Source organism: Hyperolius riggenbachi, chromosome 4 (assembly GCF_040937935.1).
Source record: "Hyperolius riggenbachi isolate aHypRig1 chromosome 4, aHypRig1.pri, whole genome shotgun sequence".
Lineage (NCBI taxonomy): Eukaryota > Metazoa > Chordata > Amphibia > Anura > Hyperoliidae > Hyperolius > Hyperolius riggenbachi.
Window position 1 is genome coordinate 87,520,659 of NC_090649.1, and position 24,339 is coordinate 87,544,997.

Sequence of the window (24,339 nt, forward strand, 5' to 3'; positions counted from 1 at the left end):
CTGGTACACACCATGCAATTCCCCGTCAGAGAGACAGGTCAAATAGATTATTTGCGACAGGTCCAATTTGATTTCCGCTCGTTTTTCTGATCGGTTTTGTATAAAAGTGATTGTAAAATCTATCAGAAAAACGATCGGAAATCAGATCAGACCTGTTGGAAATACAGGTAGTCCCCGACTTACGAACGCCCTGCCGATACGAACGGCATGGATTGTGTGTTTCCATGGGAACAAGTCAAACATTTTTTTTCAAATTGGACTTGCAGTTTTTGAGAAAATCAATTTTTTAAAAATCCAGACAAAAAATGGCTATAAACTTGTATAAACAGGCACAGAGGGCAGAGGTGACACAAAGGGGGACACTGGAGGCACAGGGGGGTGGGGGGGAACAGAGGAGGTACAGAGAACAGAGGTAGCACATTGTTCCAACTTAAGAACAGATTAAGGTTAAGCACTAATCTACAGTCCCTATCTCATTCATTTACCGGGGACTACCTGTAATCAATTTGACACATCTGATGGGAAATTGAACTGCTGTATATCTGATGGAGCACGCTACACTGCATGGGGCAGGAGTGTGCTTGCCTTCCCGCCGCATGGATGATTATGCGCTATATGTGGCAAAAAAATTAGAGACACCCTCTAATAACGATTTAGTCCACCTTTAGCTGTGATCACCGCCGATATTCTTTTTGGCATGGACTCAACAAGAGGCTGATCGTGTTGCTGAGGAATGTTGTCCCATGCTGACATACTGTATTTTACAAAAGAACGGCCTCAAAAGGAATAACATAACTTTATTCAAGTTTAATGGACACATTTCAGTCAGTCATTTATCTCAGCTGTTACTTAAAAGTAAGAAAAGGAAAACTAGAGATTTTGCAAACTTTATTCTGGGAATGTGTCATTTTGAATACGAGAAGTAGTCAGATCGCTCACACCTCATTTAACAGCAATTATTGTATAGACCAAAACATTGCGGGTTATTAAGTGTACTTGTGCATGTCAGTGGGGGTTTATAAGCTGGGTAATATGATCATCTGCTTGGCAGAACACTGAATTACCCCTCCAGTCGGAGCCTTCCCCCATCCGTTACTGTCATGCAGCTGAATCCATGGCTTCTCCTCAATTATCAGCAGCAATGGAAATGTTCTATAATGACACCTATGCAATTTGTCATCACATGTCACCATCAGGACAAGACGTAGAGGAATCATCGGGGTTTATCTATCTGTTTGTGTCTCTATCAATCTCCTATCTATCACCCGTGTCTCTCACATCTCTCTCCCTGCATCAGTCCCATCTATTGTGTCTTTCTCTGTCAGTCTCATCTATCAGCTATATCTGGCTGTCTCATCCATCTCTATTCTCTCTCTGTTTATTTTCAGTGCTCTCTTGCTTCTACTCTCTTTTAAAGTGACACTGAAGCAAACTATTTCGCCAATTTTACCTTATGATTCGCTTCAGTGCTCTTATCACAAGTAATCCGCCGTGTCCCCGCTGCTAAACAATGGCTGCAGAGCCCCCAAACCCCTCTGCAAATAGCCACGACCAACTTGGTCGTGGATTTTGCTGCGCTGAGGGGCAGAGCTTCCAGCTGTAGCTTTGCCCCTCCTGACGTCAATCGCCGCACGGATTTGTGCCTCTCCACGCCCCTCTCTGTGAAGGAAGAGTAAGAGGGGCGGGGAGAGGCGGCGATGCGCCGCGATTGACGTCAGGAGGGGCAGAGCTGAAGCTGAAAGCTCTGCCCCTTCCAGGAAATGCCTTCCGGAATTGGGGGCTCTGCAGCCCTCGTTTAGCGGTGGGAACACGGCGGATTACTTGTGATAAGAGCACTGAAGCGAATCTTAAAGAGAACCTGAGGTGGGTTTGAAGAATATTATCTGCATACAGAGGTTGGATCTGCCTATACAGCCCAGCCTCTGTTGCTATCCCAAACCCCCCTAAGGTCCCCCTGCACTCTGCAATCCCTCATAAATCACAGCCACGCTGCTGACAAACAGCTTGTCAGAGCTGGCTGTGTTTATCTCTATAGTGTCAGTCTGCTGCTCTCCCCGCCTCCTGCAGAACTCCAGTCCCCGCCTGCATCCCTTCCCTCCTTGCTGATTGGAGGGAAGGGACGGGGGCAGGGACCGGAGCTAAGCAGGAGGCGGGGGAGCAGCTGAGACTGACACTACAGATGTTAACACAGCCTCACAGCACGACTGTGATTTATGAGGGATTGCAGAGTGCAGGGGGACCTTAGTGGGGTTTGGGATAGCAACAGAGGTTGGGCTGTATAGGCAGATCCAGCCTCTGTATGCAGATAACATTCTTTAAACACACCTCGCGTTCTCTTTAAGGTAAAATTGGCAAAAATAGTGCGCACACACCTTTGACTTGTGTCGCCAGTCCTTTGGGCATCCCTGGGCCGCCCAGTACAGCTGTTAAGCTGATGACATTTTTTTTTTTTGCTATGCATGGGAGGTGGGGGGTAGGTGGAGGGACGCAGGAGCGGATGTTTAGCGGGGACAAGAGGACCAGTGGGAGCTAGTAAGTATACAAACTGAGATTTAAGATTTAATAACGGTAGTCTAAGGTACACTTTAAGTAGTTCACCACTTAGGGTTTTTTCCCTTTAGGACCAGAACAATTTTACAATTTTCACCTTTCAGCACTAATCCCTTTTATTCACCAATAACTTTATCACTTATTTCTATGCCATTATAGTTTTAACCACCCTGGCGTTCTGATAAGATCGCCAGGGCGGCTGCGGGAGGGTTTTTTTTAAATAAAAAAAAAACGATTCCATGCAGCCAACTGAAAGTTGGCTGCATGAAAGCCCACTAGATGGCGCTCCGGATGCGTTCTTCTGATCGCCTCCGGCGGCCAGAAGTAACACGGAAGGCCGCAATGAGCGGCCTTCCGTGTTTCGCTTACCTCGTCGCCATGGCGACGAGCGGAGTGACGTCATGGACGTCAGCCGACGTCCTGACGTCAGCCGCCTCCGATCCAGCCCTTAGCGCTGGCCGGAACTGTTTGTTCCGTCTACGCTGGGCTCGGGCGGCTGGGGGGACCCTCTTTCGCCGCTGCACGCGATCAGGTAGCACACGCGGCGATCAGGTAGCACACGCGGCTGGCAAAGTGCCGGCTGCGTGTGCTGCTTTTTATTTCATTAAAATCGGCCCAGCAGGGCCTGAGCGGCAGCCTCCGGCGGTGTTGGACGAGCTGAGCTCGTCCAGACCGCTCAGGTGGTTAAAATAAAATTTTCTACTGTGGATAAAACCCACACATTTTATTTGCCCATTTGTCCTGTTTATTGCAACCTTTAAAATATTTCCCTAGTACAATGTATGGCGCCAATATTTTATTTGGAAAAAAAGATGCATTTTTTTCAGTTTTGAGTTCTTCACTAATTACAAGCCCATTATTTAAAAAACAACAGTAATATACCCTCTTGACAAGCATAACTTTAGTCCCTAAGGTAACTATGTATTTTTTTTTTTTAAATTTTCATTTTTTGTTATGCAAAAGTAGTATTTGGGTACCATTGGAGAGTGTGGGAGGTAAGGGGTCAATTTTAAATGTATGTGTATGTCTTTTTATTACAAAAAATGTATGTAGGTGAAATTTTACTATTTGGCCACAATATGTCCTCAAGCATTATCTTTCTGTGCATACTGTTAGTATGCTGGCAGGAAATATTGCGTGGATGTGTTACTTTCATTATTATAATGACCGCAGGCATTTCTTTGATGCTGGTGATCATTGACACGGGGACTTAGATCAATGAATGATCTCCCCCCTAACGATCGGAAGCCAGGACGTGAATGGGAGATAGACAAGTATCTACGTCTCTGGGACTTCACATGCAGTTTTCCAGGGCGTAGATATACTGCACAGAATGCAGTAAGTAGTTAAAGTAATGTCAGAGCAAAAAAAAATCACTTGGACGTTCATCCTGCAGCACAGATACAACTAAACTTATATAGAAATATGAGTGGAAAATAATTGTAAGCGATTAACCGGACATGGAACATAATATAGATATATTCAGCAGTAGTGTAATGCCATGCATTTTTAACTAGAAAAGAAGGACATGATTCCTTATATGAAAAAACATTTTAGCACTGCTGTCCTTCACAGCATGTGAGTAGCACCAAACCCTTTATGAGGCGGTGAGTCCTGTAGTATGGTGCACCTGAAACACACACAACCATTAACCACAAAATAATCATTCTCTGTTGTGCTGTACTGCAGTGTTCAGATCAAGGGTTTATAAACTGCTGCACCCAGCAAATGAAGAGCAAGAGTAAACTTTTGGTTAGTGGGTAGAAAAACACTAATCTTCCTGTTCAAGTAGAAAAATAGGGAAAGGGCAAAATGTAAGCCCAAGTAGACAAAGTTCCTCAGTTACAGACCAGGGGACTACAAGTCAGGTCCCCAGAATGCTCATGTTACCCGGTCACAGAGAGGGCCATGGAGGGCCCATGAGATGAAGAGCAGGATCATCCACCAGGCAATTAAGGCAGGTGCTTGGGGCCTAGTGGGTATCAAGGGGCCTACCTTCTCTGACCTCTCTCCACTTCAGCTTACTAAATGGAGCACAAAATCTACTACCTTGCCTAGGTCCCAATTATATCTTAATCCCTCTCTGATAAGATGGTGGATTGGGGAGGATAGTAAGGCTGCTTTGGTGCATTAAATGTTAGATAGTTCAGCTCTACTTTAAAGAGACTCTGTAACACAATTTTCAGCCTTATGTCTTCTATCCTATAAGTTTCTATACCTGTTCTAATGTGGTCTGGATTACTGCAGCCTTTTCTAGTCGCACTGTCTCTGTAATATATCTAATCTTCTTTTCTTTGTCAAGCTTTGTCGACCCAGGGAGGAATGGGCTGCCTCATACAAGTATGCAAAAACTTGTAGTTTAGCCAGGATCGCCAAGGGGAGCGGCAGAAATGGCAAAGAGGGATCCAGGAGATCACAGTGACTTGATTGATATGTTTTTTTTATTGTACAAATCGGACAGTACAGATTCTCTTTAAGAGGTGGTGCACACAACTGTTGGTTTAAAAATACCAATAGTTCCATCACAAGAGATTGTTTCCAGCTGGTTTGTTTCCATAGCCATGTTATGGTAATTATTAGCATTTCCTTCGTTTTCTTAAATAGTTTGTGAAGTAAGTTTTTTGATCATTCAAAGGAACTTTCTTCTGTGCCTCTCTTTTTGTCTGTTCTCACTCTCCCTCTGCCAGATGAAAGGTAACTATGGCCTGAGAAGACATCTAAGACATTTGATCTCCAGAATTCAGAGGAACATAAACATAACAGTAGGGGTGAGCAAATGAATATGGAATTCAGAAGCCCATTGTGTCTTATTCAGATCCTGGAAGAAAATGTTTAAAGGACACTTGAAGTCAGAAGAATATGGAGGCTGACCTATTTATTTCCTTTTAAACAATACCAGTTGCCTGGCAGTCCTGCTGATCTATTTGGCTGAAGTTGTGTTTGAATCACACCAGAAACAAGCATGCAGCTTATCTTGTCAGATCTGACAATAATGTCAGACACACCTGATCTGCTGCATGCTTGTTCAGGGTATATGACTAAAAGTTTTAGAGGCAGAGGATCAGCAGATAACCAGGCAACTGGTATTGCCTAAAATTAAAATATGGCAGCCTCAATACCACTCTCACTTCAGTTGTCCTTTAAAAAGCAGCATTGCTGACTACTAAATAAACCTCATTAGTTAGGAACCAGCACTTGGAAGCCTTAGTTCCTGGGATTTGACTAGCCCTGCCTTAATACCCACAATCTCCTATATAGTTTGGATTCATGTGGCTTTATAATATGTATTAGCTATATAGCTATAGGTTTACTACACAGTAGTGGTTCTAGATGTTCAGCCTTGCTTTCAGGGACTCAAATATATGATTTGCATATTCAGGAGTGATGCATCATGGGAAACCACATTTGCTCCCTTAATGCTGAATTATCACAAATACCTCCTGTTTCAAGAAGGCAACGTTACTTTTAGCAGTGCTTTGTGATAGACAGCTCCTGGGTCTCTTTGAGCCCTTTATACTTTCCAAGTTTTTCTGGGTCACCATGAGCTATCTATTTATGTTGTTAAAAGTCCTCCTTGTGATCTCCTGTTGGCAGGGGGTGACGTGTCTTCTACTCTTATGTGGAGAGGAATCGGCCTAAGTGTAAAAGACCTTCAGTTTCCAGCTGTCAATTGAAAGAGATGTTAGTATGTGTGACAACTATTCTGCTCTCAGAAACAGATAAACTTTCCCAGTTAAGGATCTCAAGACTTCTACTCTCAGATGAATAGAAAATACCACCTCCGTGTGGTTTCTGATGAGAAAGACCTGCCTAAGATCCATCTCACTAAAGTTCCTCCTCAACTTCTTCCCTCAGAGGAAGAGGAAGTTTCCCCAGTGTTGCTATATGTCAGCAGACAGACAAAGATCATTTAACGGTCAATGCTCAGCTCTATTCACAGGTGCTTTGGGAAAGGTCACAGCGTAGATGGAGCGAAGAGATAGTCTCAGATTGACTTCTTTCCATTTGTTTAATGGCCCTTTGAAAATGTCACATCTTGCTCTACAAGTACTTAGGCAACGTTTCCATTGCCCCTAATGGAGTCTTTATTGAGCATACCATTTTAGATTTTTGTTCAGTGGCCATTGCATATAGTTTAATGTGGTTTAATGTTATTACAGAGGAATGCAGAAAACATTTACGTATGGAGGTTTGGTGACTCGTGGGGTAAAGTATGGATAAACCATCTGTTTAGTGGAAGAATACGGAAGATTATATTAAAACTGTTAAGGTACCAGCTCTCCCTCAGTGCTCTGTGGATTTGTATCCACAGAGGGATTTCCCCCAAAATCCCCAAAATAGGGATTTAGTTACTACATGGTTTGGTTGAAAAAAAAAAACATTTGTCCACTAAGTTCACCAGAAAAAAAGAAAAAACTTATCCCAACGCATATCCCAGTTCATCCAGGGGAAGGCAAAAGAAACGTTACAAGGCCTGGGCCAATTAGCCTTAAAAGGGAAAAATCCCTTTCCGACTCCAGATAGCAATCAGATACGTCCCTGGATCAACTCTCCTGAGAAGTGCACAGTCATTATTAGGTGCCCTGCAAGGAAAGCATCCAAGCCCTCTTAATAATGCAAATATAGAGTTTGCCATAACTACTTCCTGAGGTAAAATGTTTCAGATTTTAACCACTCTCACTGTGATAGACCACTTTCTGAATAGATGGCAAAAACTTTTTATCCATACTTTTTACCCCTCCATACACAGATCATGTTTCCTTGGCTGTTGTACAACCCTAGGGACAAAAAGCTCATCTGCCAAACTTTTGTATTGCCCTCTGCTGTAGTTATACATTTTATATTATTTATAATAATTCCAATATTTGTATAGCGTTTTTTTCTCCTGTCGGACTCAAATCAATTGCGAGTCAGCCAATAAGGGCATGCCCAGTAGCTTGCAGCAGTTAGGGAGTCTTGCCAAAGAACTCCTACTGAATAGGGTGCTGGCTTACTGAATAGGAAGAGCCAAGACAGATGAAATTACTGCAAATATATGTAGTCAAATTTCAGCTTTTCCGTTTCTGTAGTGCCAGCCAGCATCTATTCAGTATGGAGACCTTGGGTAAGACTCCTTAACACTGCCTGCTGATCACACCCTAGTGGCTGCAGCTCTGGTGCTTTGAGTCCGGCAGGAGAAAAGCGCAATATAAATGTTCTGTGTCTTGTCTTGCGACTTTTCCCCTCTGTTATGTTGCAAACCCGCTTTTACAGGATGTGCATGCAATGCCCCACTGTGGACATTGCCTTAAAAGGGATAATGAACAGGTTTAAAAATTTGTACTTACCTGAGGCTTACTCCAGCCCACCGTAGGTCGCGAGCTCCCCCGGCGTCCTCCTGGCTCCTCTCCCGGTTCTGCTGGCTGCTTCGTTAATTAGCAACTTCGGCCTGAAGTCGCCAGTAAGAGCCCCCGCCACACATGCCACGGGAGGGGGGGGGACCTGTGCAGTTGAACGGAGGAAACGAGAAGGATCTCTCAGGATCCTAATGAGGCTTCCCCCTCCCGAGGTAAGTATCCCCCAGAGGTTTTATTTTTCTATTACGAATCCTCTTTAACAATTTTATTTTTCCATAAATCTAAGAAAATTATATGCGACGGATAAAAATAAGCTTCACCGTGGAAAAACATAACAATTCAGTGAAATGACAAAGGCCATCCTTGAAGAAAAATCCCAGTTTGGATATTATGTTTTTTACTCTGTATAAATGAACATTTCAGACAACAAAGAGAGATCGTAAGGCTGGTGGGTAGATCTTTCATCTTACAGAAATATGAAGCGCATCTAAATAGCCAATATAAAAAATGTCATTCAGTATAACTAAACCAAGCAATGAATTCATCTGAATGATAAAATACTGCTATACAATATAAATGGAAGTGCGTCATAAGTTGAGGAAGATGGCAGCAAACAAAATGAGTCCTGCGAGGGGGGGGGGGAGTGTTGTTGTGTGACTACCTAATACTGGGGGGGGGGGGTACCTTTTGGTTATCTAATACCGAAGGGGGACCTCTGGCTATCTAATACTGGAGGAGCATCTTCTTAACACTGATGGGGCCCTCTGTGTACCCAATACTGAGGGAACCTCTGTTGACGTAATATTGAGTGGGACCTCTGACTTTCGAATACTGGAGGCAAAGGCGTCCGAGCCATTAGGCAGCTATAAATTTTCGCCTAAGGCGACAGGAAGAGGCAAGGGCGCTTCTGCACTGAGTAGTGAGAGAAGAAATGCCTCTCAGCTGACTCAGGTGTCAGTTTACACAGCAGCAGCAGCGGGGCTGACTGGACTTCAGCTCAATGATTCAAAGAACCACAGTAATGAATGAGTCAGTGAGAGAAGGCACTCATCCTAGTCAGGGATCCGAGGAGTACAGCATCATCAGCTCCTGAGTCCGACTCCTGAGAATTCAGTCCCTCTCTCTCTGCTACTGCTAACTGCGTGGATGTAGAGACTGTGTAGCAGCCAGGCATTGACTTCCCCCCAGGCCGCCTTTCATTCAATGATTTAGGGTTGGTCCTGTGTCTGCTGTATTCAGGTTTGTTGATGTAAGGCAATGTAAAATACTAGGCTAGCTAATAAAAGTGCAATTAGAGGGCAGGCTAGCTGGTAAATATACACAGCATGATGTAGAACTCGTCTGGAGGGTCAGTGGGAAAAAATCTGTCTGGTCTCTCCCCATTGTTATAATGACTGCATGTGCAGATAAGGTCTTAAACAGGTTGAAAAGTTTTGACAGTCCCTAGACTCCAGGAGGGCTGCTTGCTGACTTGTGTAAGAGATTGGCAGGGACAGCAGTCCTATTACCAGCAACTAGTCTCTGTGTAATGTGGGACTGCAATACAGATAAACTGCTCCATCTCAGGCTATTCTCAGTCTCACTCCACTCCTCCTATCTCTGTATGTGTATAGTGTATGTCTACTGTGTGCTGTGTATAGTGTGTGTGTGTGTGTGTGTGTGTGTGTGTGTGTGTGTGTGTGTGTGTGTGTGTGTGTGTGTGTGTGTGTGTGTGTGTGTGTGTGTGTGTGTGTGTGTGTGTGTGTGTGTGACTGGGGGCAATCACGGGGGGGGGGGGGGGGGTGCCACAGGATTTCTCGCCTGGAGTGACAAAATGGCTAGAGACGCCCCTGACTGGATTGGTACCTCTGGCTAACTAATACTGAGGGGAACCTCTGTCTTCCTAATTTTGAGGGGAACCTCTGACTACCTAATATTGGAAGGGGAAGTCTATCTAGCTAATACTGGAGGGAGACCTCTGGCTACCTAATACTGAGGGAAACTTCTGTCTACCTAATACTAGTGGGGACCTCTTGTCTACCTAATACTCTACCTAAAACTGGAGGGGAACCTCTGGCTACCGAATAATGAGGGGACCTCTGTCTGCCTAATACTGAGGGGAACCTATGTCTGCCTAATACTGAGGAGAATCTATGTCTGCCTAATACTGAGGGGAACCTATGTCTGCCTAATACTGAGGGGAACCTATGTCTGCCTAATACTGAGGGGAACCTATGTCTGCCTAATACTGAGGGGAACCTGTGTCTTCCTAATACTGAGGGGAACCTATGTCTGCCTAATACTGAGGGGAACCTGTGTCTGCCTAATTATGAGGGGAACCTCTGTCTACCTAATACTGAGGGGAACCTGTGTCTGCCTAACACTGGGGGTAACCTGTGTCTGCCTAATACTGAGGGGAACCTGTGTCTGCCTAATACTGAGGGGAACCTATGTCTGCCTAATACTGAGGGGAACCTATGTCTGCCTAATACTGAGGTGGACCTCTGGCTACCTAATAATCAGGGGACCTCTGTCTACCTTATACTGAGGGGAACCTATGTCTGCCTAATACTGGGGGGAATCTATGTCTGCCTAATACTGAGGGGAACCTATGTCTGCCTAATACTGAGGGTAACCTATGTCTGCCTAATACTGAGGGGAACCTGTGTCTGCCTAATACTGAGGGGAACCTGTGTCTGCCTAATACTGAGGGGAACCTGTGTCTGCCTAATACTGAGGGGAACCTATGTCTGCCTAATACTGAGGGGAACCTATGTCTGCCTAATACTGAGATGAACCTATGTTTGCCTAATACTGAGGGGAACCTGTGTCTGCCTAATACTGAGGGAAAGCTGTGTCTGCCTAATACTGAGGGGAACCTATGTCTGCCTAATACTGAGGGGAACCTGTGTCTGCCTAATTATGAGGGGAACCTCTGTCTACCTAATTCTGAGTGGAACCTGTGTCTGCCTAATACTGGGGGTAACCTATGTCTGCCTAATACTGAGGTGGACCTCTGGCTACCTAATAATCAGACCTCTGCCTACCTTATACTGAGGGGAACCTATGTCTGCCTAATACTGAGGTGGACCTCTGGCTACCTAATAATCAGACCTCTGCCTACCTTATACTGAGGGGAACCTATGTCTGCCTAATACTGGGGGGAATCTATGTCTGCCTAATACTGAGTGGAACCTATGTCTGCCTAATACTGAGAGGAACCTATGTTTGCCTAATACTGAGGGGAACCTATGTCTGCCTAATACTGAGGGGAACCTATGTCTGCCTAATACTGAGGGGAACCTATGTCCGCCTAATACTGAGGGGAACCTGTGTCTGCCTAATACTGAGGGGAATCTATGTCTGCCTAATACTGAGGGGAACCTATGTCTGCCTAATACTGAGGGGAACCTATGTCTGCCTAATACTGAGGGGAACCTATGTCTGCCTAATACTGAGGGGAACCTATGTCTGCTTATTACTGAGGGGAACCTATGTCTGCCTAATACTGAGGGACCTCTGGCTACCTAATACTGAGGGGGACCTCTGGCTACCTAATACTGAGGGGGACCTCTGGCTACCTAATACTGAGGGGTACCTCTGGCTACCTAATACTGAGGGGTACCTCTGGCTACCTAATACTGAGGGGGACCTCTGGCTACCTAATACTGAGGGGGACCTCTGGCTACCTAATACTGAGGGGGACCTCTGGCTACCTAATACTGAGGGGGACCTCTGGCTACCTAATACTGAGGGGGACCTCTGGCTACCTAATACTGAGGGGGACCTCTGGCTACCTAATACTGAGGGGGACCTCTGGCTACCTAATACTGAGGGGGACCTCTGGCTACCTAATGCTGAGGGGGACCTCTGGCTACCTAATGCTGAGGGGGACCTCTGGCTACCTTATCATTTGTAAATGTTACGGTATATTCTGTGTATATGTTATCTATTATTTAGCCACATTCTTTAAATCACACCTTTTTAGCCACATCCATCTTTCACTGCTACTCTTAAAAAGGATTCACGAGGTGACCAAAAAAAATGTAGTGTTACTTACCAGAGGCATCTTCCAGCCCCTACAAGTCATGTTTGTCCCTCCCGGCACCTCCGATCGTCTCCGCTGGCAGCCTCTGAAGATCTCTGATCCTGGATGGGTCGGGGTCTTCTGCGCATGCACGGGTGAGCGCCCACGTCACCAGGAGCCCAGGAAGTTTGCAATGTGTTATTTCAGAAAAAACAAATTCATTTGTTTGTAACTGTAATCAGGAACCATCATTTTGCAATCATGCGTAATTTTGTGCTAACGTTAGGGGGTAATAGCAAAGCCCCCATCCATGCTGGCGTCACCAGAATTGCCACAAATGTTAAGGGGAATTTTGTAGTTTTTGAGATAATTGATTTTAAAAATTCATAGAAAAATGTTTTTTAAACTCTGTAAAATCATTTTTTTTTTTTTTGATCCTACAATTCACCATAACATACGTAACATTGTTGGTAATGATGGCATGTATGGGGCTTTGCTGTTACCCGATGAAGTCAGCGGGAAATTGCACAGAATTACGAATAGATTATGCAAAATCAATTGACTTTCCTAATTGTAATTATGTTTGGCCATAATGGCTAAATTTTACGTGAACATTTGCATAATCGTAATTAGCAGAGTACGATCATCACTATTCAACTGGAAGAGGTTAAAGTGGACCTGAACTCAGAACTCCTCTCTGCTCTAAAAGATACACAACAACGTAATAACCTTTAAACAAAAAAAAAATTCTTTGTTACAGCTGATACAAATCCTAAAATAAATTTGCACTGTTTCTACTTCCTGATTCATGGGAGCAGACATATTGTTTACAGCCTGTGCTTTCAAATGGGCTTATCTGCCATGGCAGTCATGTGACACAGGAGGATCAAATTATATCTTGAGATTACACACAAATGAGGGAGAATTAAGCTGGCCACTAACGGTCCAATTTCTAGCGAAAAATCATTTGAGCGATCAGAAATTCTGATCGGATTGGTTGTAAATAATCTCCTTTGGTGGACACAATCGATTATGAACGAGTGAAAAAAATGTCGCCCGAATGAATTTTCGTCGAACGAAAATTTGGATTTTCTTGGTGGTCGTGATAGATAGGAAGCAATGATTGGTTAGCTGATGGTGTAGTGAACGATTTTTCATCCGATCAGAATTTCTGATCGCTCGAACGATTTTTCACTAGAAATTGTACCGTTAGTGGCCAGCTTTAGACAGGCTAAACCAGGCATGGGCAAACTTGGCCCTCCAGCTGTTAAGGAACTACAAATCCCACAATGCGTTTGCCTTTGAGTCATGACTGTGGCTGTCAGACTCCTGCAATGCATTTTGGGACTTGTAGTTCCTCAACAGCTGGAGGGCCAAGTTTGCCCATGCCTGGGCTAAACTCTCTAAATACATACAGGATGCATTTCTCTATGTTTCCTTCTGTCCAGTGCAAGAGTTCAGGCCCACTTTTCTTTCAGAAAAGCGCATCTCTGGTTTTTCTCTGGGCTTGTTCTTCCAGTAATGTTTTGAAATGAAGGATTTGCAAAGTACTTTAAAAGTGACAGCCAGCAAGTAAGCAGCATTTTTTTTTCTTTCAACAGAAGTTCAATTTCATTGTGCCATTTGGAGGGATAAGACTGTGCTGTCCAGATGTGGAATGTGTGTGTGTGTGTGTGTGTGTGTGTGTGTGTGTGTGTGTGTGTGTGTGTGTGTGTGTGTGTGTGTGTGTGTGTGTGTGTGTGTGTGTGTGTGTGGGGGGGGGGGTGGTACTTAAAGAGGAACTGTAACCTATGATTAACCTTTATCCCAATCAGTAGCTGCTACCCCTTTTCCCATGAGAAATCTTTACCTTTTCTCCATCAGATTATCAAGGGCGGTCTGTGTGGCTGATATTGTGGTGAAACCCCTCCCACAGTGTGATGTCAGCACCTAGGTCCTGTGAGCCTTGTTGCATTGTGGGAAATAACCACTGATTACAACTGCAAAGCAGCCAGTATTTCCTGCTGTGCATACTGTATATCTATAAAGAAAAAAAAAAACTACCTTTTAGCCTATCGCATTGTTAGGGGGTGTGGTTATAGATAATGGCAGTTGTGCTGTCTGTTTCTCTTCATGTCTGCCAGTAGTAAAGATGATGATATGCAGGGTCTGATTATGGATCAAACAATATGAACAAAGTACATGGTGAATATCAATCATTTCTCGATCACGCTTCTATTTTTTAACTTCTCACTTTGCAATGTATTGACTCCCCCCCCCCCCCCCCCTCCTCCCTATTCACTAAAGTTCCTCCTTAACTGCTTTTTGAGAAACAAATGCGTTGTTTTACAAAGCTCGCTTTAATATTCTGTTGGCTTATAGCATCCGTCGGCACTCATCCTCTCCATCTTCATCCCAAAGCGTGCGTCATCGTCTCAGCGCACACAGTATATCTCTCCATCACCGGGACACTTTATACTCCGCTAAGTGCACCTTTCAGACGGGGCTTTTTATGTATTAAGGGGTGGCGTGTTTGGCCCCCCGAGTACTAGCGGCAAACAGAAGCAACACGTTTCTGGTAATGTGTGTCTGGAATACAAAGGCAATACATTTCTTCACCTTTATTCCACTCTAGTAAGAAAAAAAAAACCATCAAAACCTTCCAGTCATGTCTGCCAGCTCTCTCCTCAGAATATGCAGCGCAGTCATTATGTCAGTCCTTTCCGCGGTTGTTAGAAGGGACGGCATGGCTCGCATTAGAGATTTACCTTTGAGAAACAGCGCTCTGTATTCTGGAAATAGAGCTAAATTGCCTCTAGGTAGCCGTGCAGACATTGCTTATATACATGCTGTGAAAGGCCTTCAGTACCTCGGAGAGCTCCCAGCAACAAAACCTCAGCGCTGCATTTACAGGCTGATTGGTTTGTGAGGGATGCACAGAAGCTGCTTATCTTTGGAGAGGTTTCTGCATCACAAGCAGCAGCAAACACGGGCAATGCTTATATATTGTGAGGAGACGTTCTTTTGTACAGATAGCAGACAGCTGCATTTGATGTTTGAGGTTTAGTGTTACTCCGCTCTAGTGTGGTAGCTAGATTTACAACAAGCTTTTCTACACCCCTGGTAGCGAGCAGAGGGAACAAACAAAAGAGGTTTCCCCTGGAACCCTTCAGCCGTATAACCATTTAGGTTCCTGTTTGAAGATGTAGAGGAGCTAGTAGGGAAATCACGTAAGCAGGGCATGTTTAATGTTTCATGAAGTTCATTTAAGCTGTGGCAATTAAATAAAATGTTAAGAAAGACTAATAGACAGATTCAGAGCGATGGGGATGCCTCTTACTATTGTAATGCCCTCTCTGCACAGAACAGCATGTAACAAAACAGACAGCTCCACACTGCTCTGCTGTTACCAAACAAGTTTTTGTCAATTGAAGCCGGTAAATTACTGAACTTCTACCGCACTTGTGAACATTTTTAAGAAATAGTGCACAAAAGTCTAAAATACTGAATGCGGTACCGTAATTTAATGTCCTGATTTTTTTATCGCACAGCCTTTTTATCAATCAAGGTCGTTGACTTGGTATTGCCCCTCCCCACATATCTCCTACTCCAATCAAACTCTAGTGGAGTATGTTTCCACTAGAAGCATGCACTTTTCATGTCATTTTTTGGGGGGGATGCAAAATATGCATGCAAATTTGCATATGCATGTATGCGTTTTGAATGTGAATTCACTTTTTTGTTTTTTAATTTACAGCTCTCTACAAGGAGATTCAGGAAGGAAGTCCTATTGACCTTATTGATTGCAAACACAAAATTATGCGCAAATCCACAAATGCGAAAACATGCAAAAACAGTATGCAGCATCTGCCCATTTTTTTTTTAGGATGCACATTTTTCATCTGGTGGAAACAGGCACATAGGAATTCATTGATGTGTAAATGCATAGACTAAAAAAAATGCACAAATTTGCACCAAGTGGAAACAGGCCATAAAAGTATTACTCCGTTGACTGTGGGTTGGTGGTCACTGTCAGTTGCCCAAACACTGCTGTATTGCAAGCATAAGCATCCCTCTGCCTTTGACGGCTGTTAGTAGATAGAGATGGATTGCTACACTATGCACTTTGTGGCCTTCTGGAACAAATTAACCATTTAACGGCATCCTATCGTATTAAAACGTCATGCTTACCGCTATTAACGGCAACATGACGTTTTAATACGTCGCGCATTCCCACCGCTGCTACCACCGTGTGCGCGCCGCTACCGCCGCTGTTTCCATCGGGATCCCGTGCTGGGTGATTGGGGAAGAAGACCGAACGATCCTCTACCCAATCGCAGTGCCTGGAGTGAATGGACGTGACCGCGAACAGCGGCTACGTCCATTCACAAAAACAGGAAATGTAACTATTAAATAAAGTGTAGTAGTAAAAAAAAAAAGTGAACACTTCCTATAACGTGTTCACTAGCGCCATCTTGTGGCCAAAAAGTATATTACACCTACAAAATACATACATTTTCAAGTATATACACATCATTAATAAAATTACACTTCCAACCCTCCCCTCCAAAAAAAAGCTTACAAAAAAATAGTTGCCTTAGGGACTCAGCTTTTTTATTCTATATTTTATGGGGGGAAATTAATTTTAATTAATTACATAGGGGCTTGTAATTATGGCCAGAAAAAAAAAAACAGAACAGAAAAATAACACTTATATTTCAAAATAATATACTGTCGCCATACATTGTGATAGGGACATAATTTGAACGGTTTAATAATCGGGACAACTCGGCAAATAAAACGTGTTTGTTTTATCCACAGGAGAATGTTTAATTTTAAAACTATAATGGCTGTAAGTTGAGAAATAATGATTGTTTTTCTTTTTTTTCTGTTTTTCTCATTAAAATGCATTTAGAATAAAAAAAAATTCTTAGCAAAATGTACTATCCACAGAAAGCCTAATTGGTGGTGAAAAAACGAGGTATAGATCATTTTATTGTGATAAGTAGTAATAAAGTTATTAGGGAATAAAAGGGAGGAGCACTGACAAGTGAAAATTGCTCTGGTCCGTTAGGATAAAAACCCTTGGGGGTGAACTGGTTAAGTAAGGAGATAAATGGAAGACTTCTGTCCAGAAACACTCTAGCCATGGCTGAACATCTAGCTCATGATGTAGAGCACTTTGATCATGAGGCGTGGCCACAGGAGAGACCTGCCCAATGGCAGCTCAGGAAACCCTGCAGGAATGCCCCTGGCGGGTGTTTTAACTACCTGCGGACCGACGTAGTTGAAATCTACGGCGGGCGGGGGGTGCTGCGGTTCTGACCGGACGTAAACTCTACGTCCCATTTACCGCGCGCCCCTGCCCGTCCCCGCCGCTCTGTCCCGCCGCTATGTGGTGCCCTGCCGCCTCTATGACGGCAGAGCACTGTGAGCCGGGCAGGAGCCGTTTTCATTGGCACCTGGCCCTGTCATTCATGTAAGCCGTTCCCATTGGCTTACATGGAGTGACAGGGCCAGGAGCCAATGAAAGCGGCTCCTGACCGTCGCACAGCACTCTGCCGTCATAGCGACGGCAGAGAGAGCAGCCTGCGGCTGGGACAGAGCGACGTGACCGGCAGGAGCGGCGGATTTTAGCGGCGATTTGTCGGGAAGTGGCGGTTTACTAGACCAGCACCCTCTGGTCCTCAAGAGGGCAGAGGGTGCTGGTCCCGAAGTGGTTAAACAGGGAATTCCTCTCCGCTCTGTTTACCTCCGAGTTACTGACAAATTTTGAAAAATGTGGTGACCTCCGCTCACCTCCGCCCACCGAGACAGTGCAGGTGCCGGGGAGACTCGAACCCAAACAGCAGACAGAAGAGAGGGAAGATTCCGCACGATGTCCACAGTGAGATGTAGAAAATACAAATCTTTATTGCATCAGGTAAAACCAGCCCAACCGGACGGCTGACCTGTTTCGGGCCGACAATGGCCCTTAATCACAGCACGATGATTAGCGCCATTGTCGGCCCGAAACATGTCAGCTGTCCAGCTGTGCTGTTTTTACCTGATGGAATAAAGATTTGTATTGTATACATCTCACTGTGGACATCGTGCGGAGTCTTCCCTCTCTTCTGTCTTCTGACAAATTTTGACGCTAAACGGGGGGGGGGGGGGGGGGGGGCTATAGCGCGGCGGTGGGGAGGCATAGAGTGGCAGTTGGGGGACACAGAGCCATGTCATTAGGCAGAGAACATGCCCCTGTGCCCCATCTGCCCCCCGGACATCCTCCTCCAGTTCTCTTTAATTAGGAACTGTAGTGAAAATAACATAATTAAAAATTTGCTTGTTTTGTTCCTGATTTACATGGTGGTGACATTTTAGTTCTGCCGGGTGATGTGTGCAGAATGTTTGTTTCTGAGAGCTCTATACACAGAGGGAGACACTGGTTGCTTGGCATTTGGAAAAAGCGGTTATTTCCCACAATGCAACGAGGCTCACACCATGGTCATTACATCACACTGTGGAAGGGGTTCCACCACAATATCAGCCATAGAGACCCCCTCACCCTGACAATCTATTAAAAAAAAAAGGTAAAGATTTCTCATGGGAGAAGAGAGATCAGCTACTGATGGGGATGAAGTTCAATCCTGGGTTAAAGTTCCTCTTTAAGGGACCTAACCATAACCCTTCAATCTGCCTTTTCCGTCACACAATGTTCCACTCTGCCTACTTCTAATAAAGTGCAAACTTGCCGTTGAACCACTTCCATTGCGTTAAAACATTTCAGCCCATGGAATTGCCCAATAAACATATGCAGACATTTTTATATCTCCTTTCGGCAGGCTAGGCTAAGCTCTATAAGCAGCAGCGTGCTACCTTATAACTAATGCTGTATATGCGCGCTGGAAATGGCCAAATAAATATGCTTTATTCCTGAGACGGCTCTCTTAATCTGTGCCCAAGAAAGATGGCGGTGGCAGGAGCAGGCAGGGGACTTTATTGAGGAGTAATAAGTGGCTGCGAGTTGTTGCAGTGTAATTCGGTTACCTTGGGGAAAACTCCTTGCAGCCGCTTTTGTTCTCCTCCGGAGCCGTCGCCGTTTTGCATACTGATAACTTATTAGAGGCGCACACACTCCATTGCTTAATATGGCTTTCATTATCTCGTTTCTGAGCGCACAGCTCTGTGTTCAGCATCTGTATCCCACTCAACATTATTGTCTGCCTGGAACATCTGCTCCTGTGTTGTGTTCCCCGATGGTGATAAATGTCTACACTTGTGCTTTGTCACTCTGATTGTCTGGGAATCCGAAGAGAGGCTGCCCAGCAGCTTAGCATGTGCTGGAATCCCTGCCTACCGAGCAGCTATGCATAACTCTCTGGGTACCTTCTAAGTGAAAAGTGTGCCAGAGTTCTCCTGCTCTGAGATCTACTCACCAGCGTCTTCTATTTCTGTCCTACAAAGATACCCATGAGGCTATGATGCAGCTTTTATTTTATTTGATTTATGTGTTTTTCTGTAAAGCACTGTTAAACACCTTGCACGTTTTTTTTACCCCTGACAATGCCCCCGCTTTTTAAAGGGGTGAAACATGTTGGGTTTTGGTAGGTTGATGAGTTAGGAATTAGTAGATATGAAAAGGTAAATATACAAAGATACATCTCTGACCTGGTCAGTAGATACATACCTGGCCGCCCACACCACTCCTTTAATGACCTCCTCCTACCCACCCCACACATCTTGCACTTCCATGCAGAACTACAGGGCTTCACTAGAGCTGCCCCTATCCTGGCGACCTCTCCCCCACTGCCCATTAGGCTTGCCCCCTCCTTCAAGCCCCATTACTAATCAAAACAAGCATGTGGATAATCCAGTCCAACTTCAGTCAGAAACATCTGATCTTCTTGCTTGTTCAGGGTCTATGGCTAAGAGTATTAGAGGCAGAGGATCTGCAGAACAGCCAGGCAACTGGTGTTGTTTAAAAGGAAATAAATATGGCACCTCCATGTCTCTCTCATTTAAAGGACCACTGAATCGAGAGGGATGTATGGATTGCCATATGTATTTCCCTTTTAGCAATACCAGTTTGCTGGCTATCCTGCTGATCCTCTTTCTCAAATACTTTTAGCTACGGATGTTCAGAAATACTAATTTTCGATTCTGCAGAAAATCCAATTTCTGCCAATGCCAATGACTGATTCTGCGTATTTCCGATTGATTTCCGAATAGCCTTTTTTGGGGGGGTTATTTTTTTGCATTCTCTGACTGGCCAAATACTTCCTAGTTGTTTCTGCATTCTCTGATTGGTCAATGCTTCTGAGTTCTGTGATTGGTCTTAAATTACGGAGTTGCGGTAATGCATTATTTCCACAAAAATCCCGTTTCCGAGGACTACCTTTCTGGTCATTTTTTTGCATTTTCTGATTGGCCTTACAGGTGTCCTTTAAAAGTGATTAGGGCATGGGGCGTTTCTAGGTTCCTGGTAGATCTGGGGCACCCTTGAGCTCCAAGACAGAATGATTGTGCAGCGCGTGTAGCAGCAAAAATGGGCATGGCCATGCCATGGAAAATGGGCATGGTCATAGGTGGGGCCAAATGTACATGAACATAGCAGTGGCGTAACTTAAATATATTCAATAGGCAGTATTTCACATAAATAAGCCCCTCACCTGGCTTCTGTCTTGTCTTCGGCTGGCTGGCCTGTGTGCTGTACTCGGCTGGTGGTTATGCTGGGCTTCCTGGCTGGTGGTTGACATGCGGTCACGTCCTCACAGGGGGCGCTGTAACCAAGGCGATGGACTCCGGGGGGAGGAAGTAGGAAGGAGATGGAAGGTACCTGCGGGGATCGAAAGGTGAGTTTTAAACTACACTATGCCCGCTCCCCCCCGCCACTCCGCCCAGTGTCCCCCTCCTGCAGCTCAGTCTGGCTCTCCGGGTGATTGCTCTATTTGCCCGGGGCAAGAAACTAGGGCAATACAGATATCCCAATGCTGCAACCCAATCTTTAACAACACCAGGGAGTCAACCAGCAAAGCCCCTCATCCACCATAGGGTTACTTCCACACATAGAACAAAGAATCTTTGTTCTATGTCTAGAAACAGGGGCACCCAGCCATAATGGATTGGATCCGGGGCACCATGACAACAGGTTCGGGGGCGGTGCCCCAGATCAAACCCCCTAGCAACGCCACTGGATTAGGGTGATGGTACACTTACCTTATTATTAAAGACACAACTGGGCAAGGTAAGTTAGGATTATTAGTACATATGACGTAATTTGCCGGTCACTGTCAACAGCATCATCAGGCTTAAATCTTCTACACCTTGAGATTGGCCCTAAAGGAGCCATCAAATAATAATACTTTTGTGAAAAATGGTGATCCCATAGAAAGCGACCGCCTTGTGTAAAATTGCTTATCAATTATCCTGATCACCACTGATTCTATTTTATACCCTGTGATCTGCAAAATGCCTTTATATTGAAGCAATAACGATATGTTTTTGATAGACATCCTCTTTATTGCCTTTATTGATAGCCCCCTACAGGTAGAGAGGTAGTGTTGTTTAGTTTTTTAGAGACACATCTCTCTCTGTAAAGGTGGCCACACACCATATTTTCAATTCAAAAATTGCTATCTTTTTTTTTTTTTTTTTTTTGATCGATTGTAACATTTAAAAAATCTGACCAATGTATCACACGTGTTCAGTTTTTTCCCTAACTAAAAAAAATGATTAAAAACACGAAAAAAAAGATTGAAAACTCAGATAATTGCTTTGGCAGGGGCGTAGCAATAGGGGTGCAGAGGTTGCAACCACATCAGGACTCTTGGGCCAGAGGGGCCTTCCCTCAGTTGGAGTATTAGCTTTCTATTGGTTCTGTGCTCATAATAATCACTTCTATAGATACTTTGCATAATGGTAATCAATCATTAACAAACTGTTCCCCATCCCCTTCTTGCACCTCTGACACTGTAGTTGCCATTGGCAGGTTTTGGTGCGCCGTATCAACTGTTATGTATAGAGTGCAGGGGGGCCCCAATGTAAAACTTGCATTGGGGCCCACAGCTCCTTAGCTACCCCACTGTGCTTAGGTCTATACATTAAGATATTGACAACCCTACACCATTCAATTCTCATAAAAAAAGATCAGAAAAATACACAACTCCTAACTGACTTTCTCGTATGAATAAAAACAAAAAAGCTTAACATTTTTCTGTAAAACTGATCATTTTGATAGAATTGTATCATTTTATTGTATTGTATTGTATGTGGCCACAGTTGAATGTATTTTTACCTGTGGCACAGTTTGTAGTTACCGCTGTGGTAAAACCACAATTGAGCATCTCATCATACAGTCTGAATGGACTTGCATGACCTTGGGCATATAAAGTCCTGGAAAAGCTGTATGTAAGCCAGTGTGTCGAGGATTTGACTTTTACCACAAGACAACGAGCACATGAAGGACTTGGAATAGCATATTTTCCGTCACGCGGTATGCAAATGAAAACGTCCCTATTTATAGTCACGCTTTTATTTTGCATATTGCGCACATGTAAGCTCATTTTTAATGTCAGCACGTGCCTCTGCATTGCAGAGTAGATAATAAAGTGAATGTTTATAGAGGAATCTCCATTTACCAAGGAAAAAAAAATTGTAGTTGCTAATGAAGGAGCTGTTTATATCTAGGTTATGTATATTTATACAAGCTGTGGGATTTTATTACCATTTTACATACTTTTATGAAATGGGCAGGTGCGCTGCTAGGCAGATTAGCCAATTTCGGAAGTCATTCACCAGAATGATAGGTTGTTTCGGAGACATGCTGTGGGGCCCCGCCCTTACTATTGATACTGGGGTAGGTTGTCAACGGTTTCCCTACTGGAATCTTCTACAGTAAACAGGTCCAGACTCAGCAGTACACTGTAGACACAGGAAGATGGAAGTGCGTTTGAGATGTGCTCATACACCGTGATTATTTAGCAACGAATGAGAACACAGTGCCGGAACCCAAAATATACAATAACACCACAGTAGATGGACCAGTACAAGTACAACTACAGTATAAAAGTGTCAGATGTTTATTATTTTTATTTATTTTTAACCATTTCCATACCTCCAGTTACGTCCTGTTTGCGCCTGTTAGTCTTTGACAGCACGTAGATGCCACCTGTTCCCGTCGAGAATACTGTACACTGTTTTTAAATGTACAGTTTGCAGTCATTGGCTATTATCTGAAAACAGCTAAATTTACTGAGCACTTAGCAAAGTGTTTATTCATAAAAGCTGTTTCCGCATGAAAAACAGACATTCCTGAGCAGAGCGAAAAAATTACCGCCTTGTGCGGTGATTATGTTAAGAAATGTCACCCTATGTCAATTCATAAAGATTAGAGCAAGCGGTATCAGCACGGAGATTACCGCTCCCTTTGAAGTAGCGATAACCATGCGGAGAACAGCTAAGCTAATGACACAGACCTCCCAGGCAGCAACAGCAGTGAGAGCAGAGCAAAAAAAAGGCATTCAGGAATACCAAGGCTGTGTTTTTTAACCCTTGGGTACCTGTTTTCAGATATATTTCACATCAGAAAGCCTGCATGTGTAACATTTTTTTGAAGTTCCTCTAAGTTGTGGCAATTAAATGGATTGTTTAGAACAGGGGTCTCAAACTCAATTTACCTGGGGGCCGCAGGAAGCAAAGTCAAGATGAGGTTGGGCCGCATAAGGAATTTCACAATCGCTGCGCATCGCCGCCTCTGCCCGCCCCTCTCACTCTTCCTTCACAGAGAGGGGCGGCGATTGACGTCAGGAGGGGCAGAGCTGAAGCTGAAAGCTCTGCCCCTTCCAGGAAATGCCAGCGGATTGCCCCCCGGGCGATTTGGGGGCTCTGCAGCCCTCGTTTAGCACCAAGGATGCGGCGGATTACTTGGGAGCACTGAAGCGAACTATAAGGAAGCTTTTGCCGGCGAGGGCCACAAAATATTGTATCGAGGGCCGCAAATGACCCGCGGGCCACGAGTTTGAGACCCCTGGTTTAGAAAGACTAATAGACAGATTCAGGGCAAGGAGAGGCAGTTTTTAAAATTTGCACATGTAAAGGGATGCTGGGGCTGCCTATTCTATAGGAACGCTGTCTCTGGAGGAGAAAATGTATCAACTCAGCAGCTTCTCATGTTACACAAACATACCGCCAGCCTACCGCCTGCCTAGCTCAGGGAAAATACCGAACTTGTATCGCAACTGTAAACATTTTTATGAATGAGCGCACAGAAGTCTAAACTACCGAATGCGGTATTTTCCCGCACTGATTTTTTTTTTACCGAACTGCTTTTGATAGCCGTTGTCTTTATTTTAATAGAGGAGTATGGTCATTAATGCAATCCTGTAGTGAAATTAAAATCAAAAGTTTGATACTTAATTCAGCAGTGGATACCCTCTGGATAGTCTTCACATGTCCTTCTACATGCCAGCGATCCAGGTGCTGGTGGCA

General features: G+C 44.3%; 1 protein-coding gene across 2 annotated transcripts in view; it reads left to right on the forward strand.

Moving 5' to 3' along the window:
- The window catches only part of NBAS (NBAS subunit of NRZ tethering complex), a 916,216-nt gene that overhangs the window by 406,214 nt on the left and 485,663 nt on the right, over positions 1 to 24,339 (forward strand). The window lies entirely within an intron of this gene.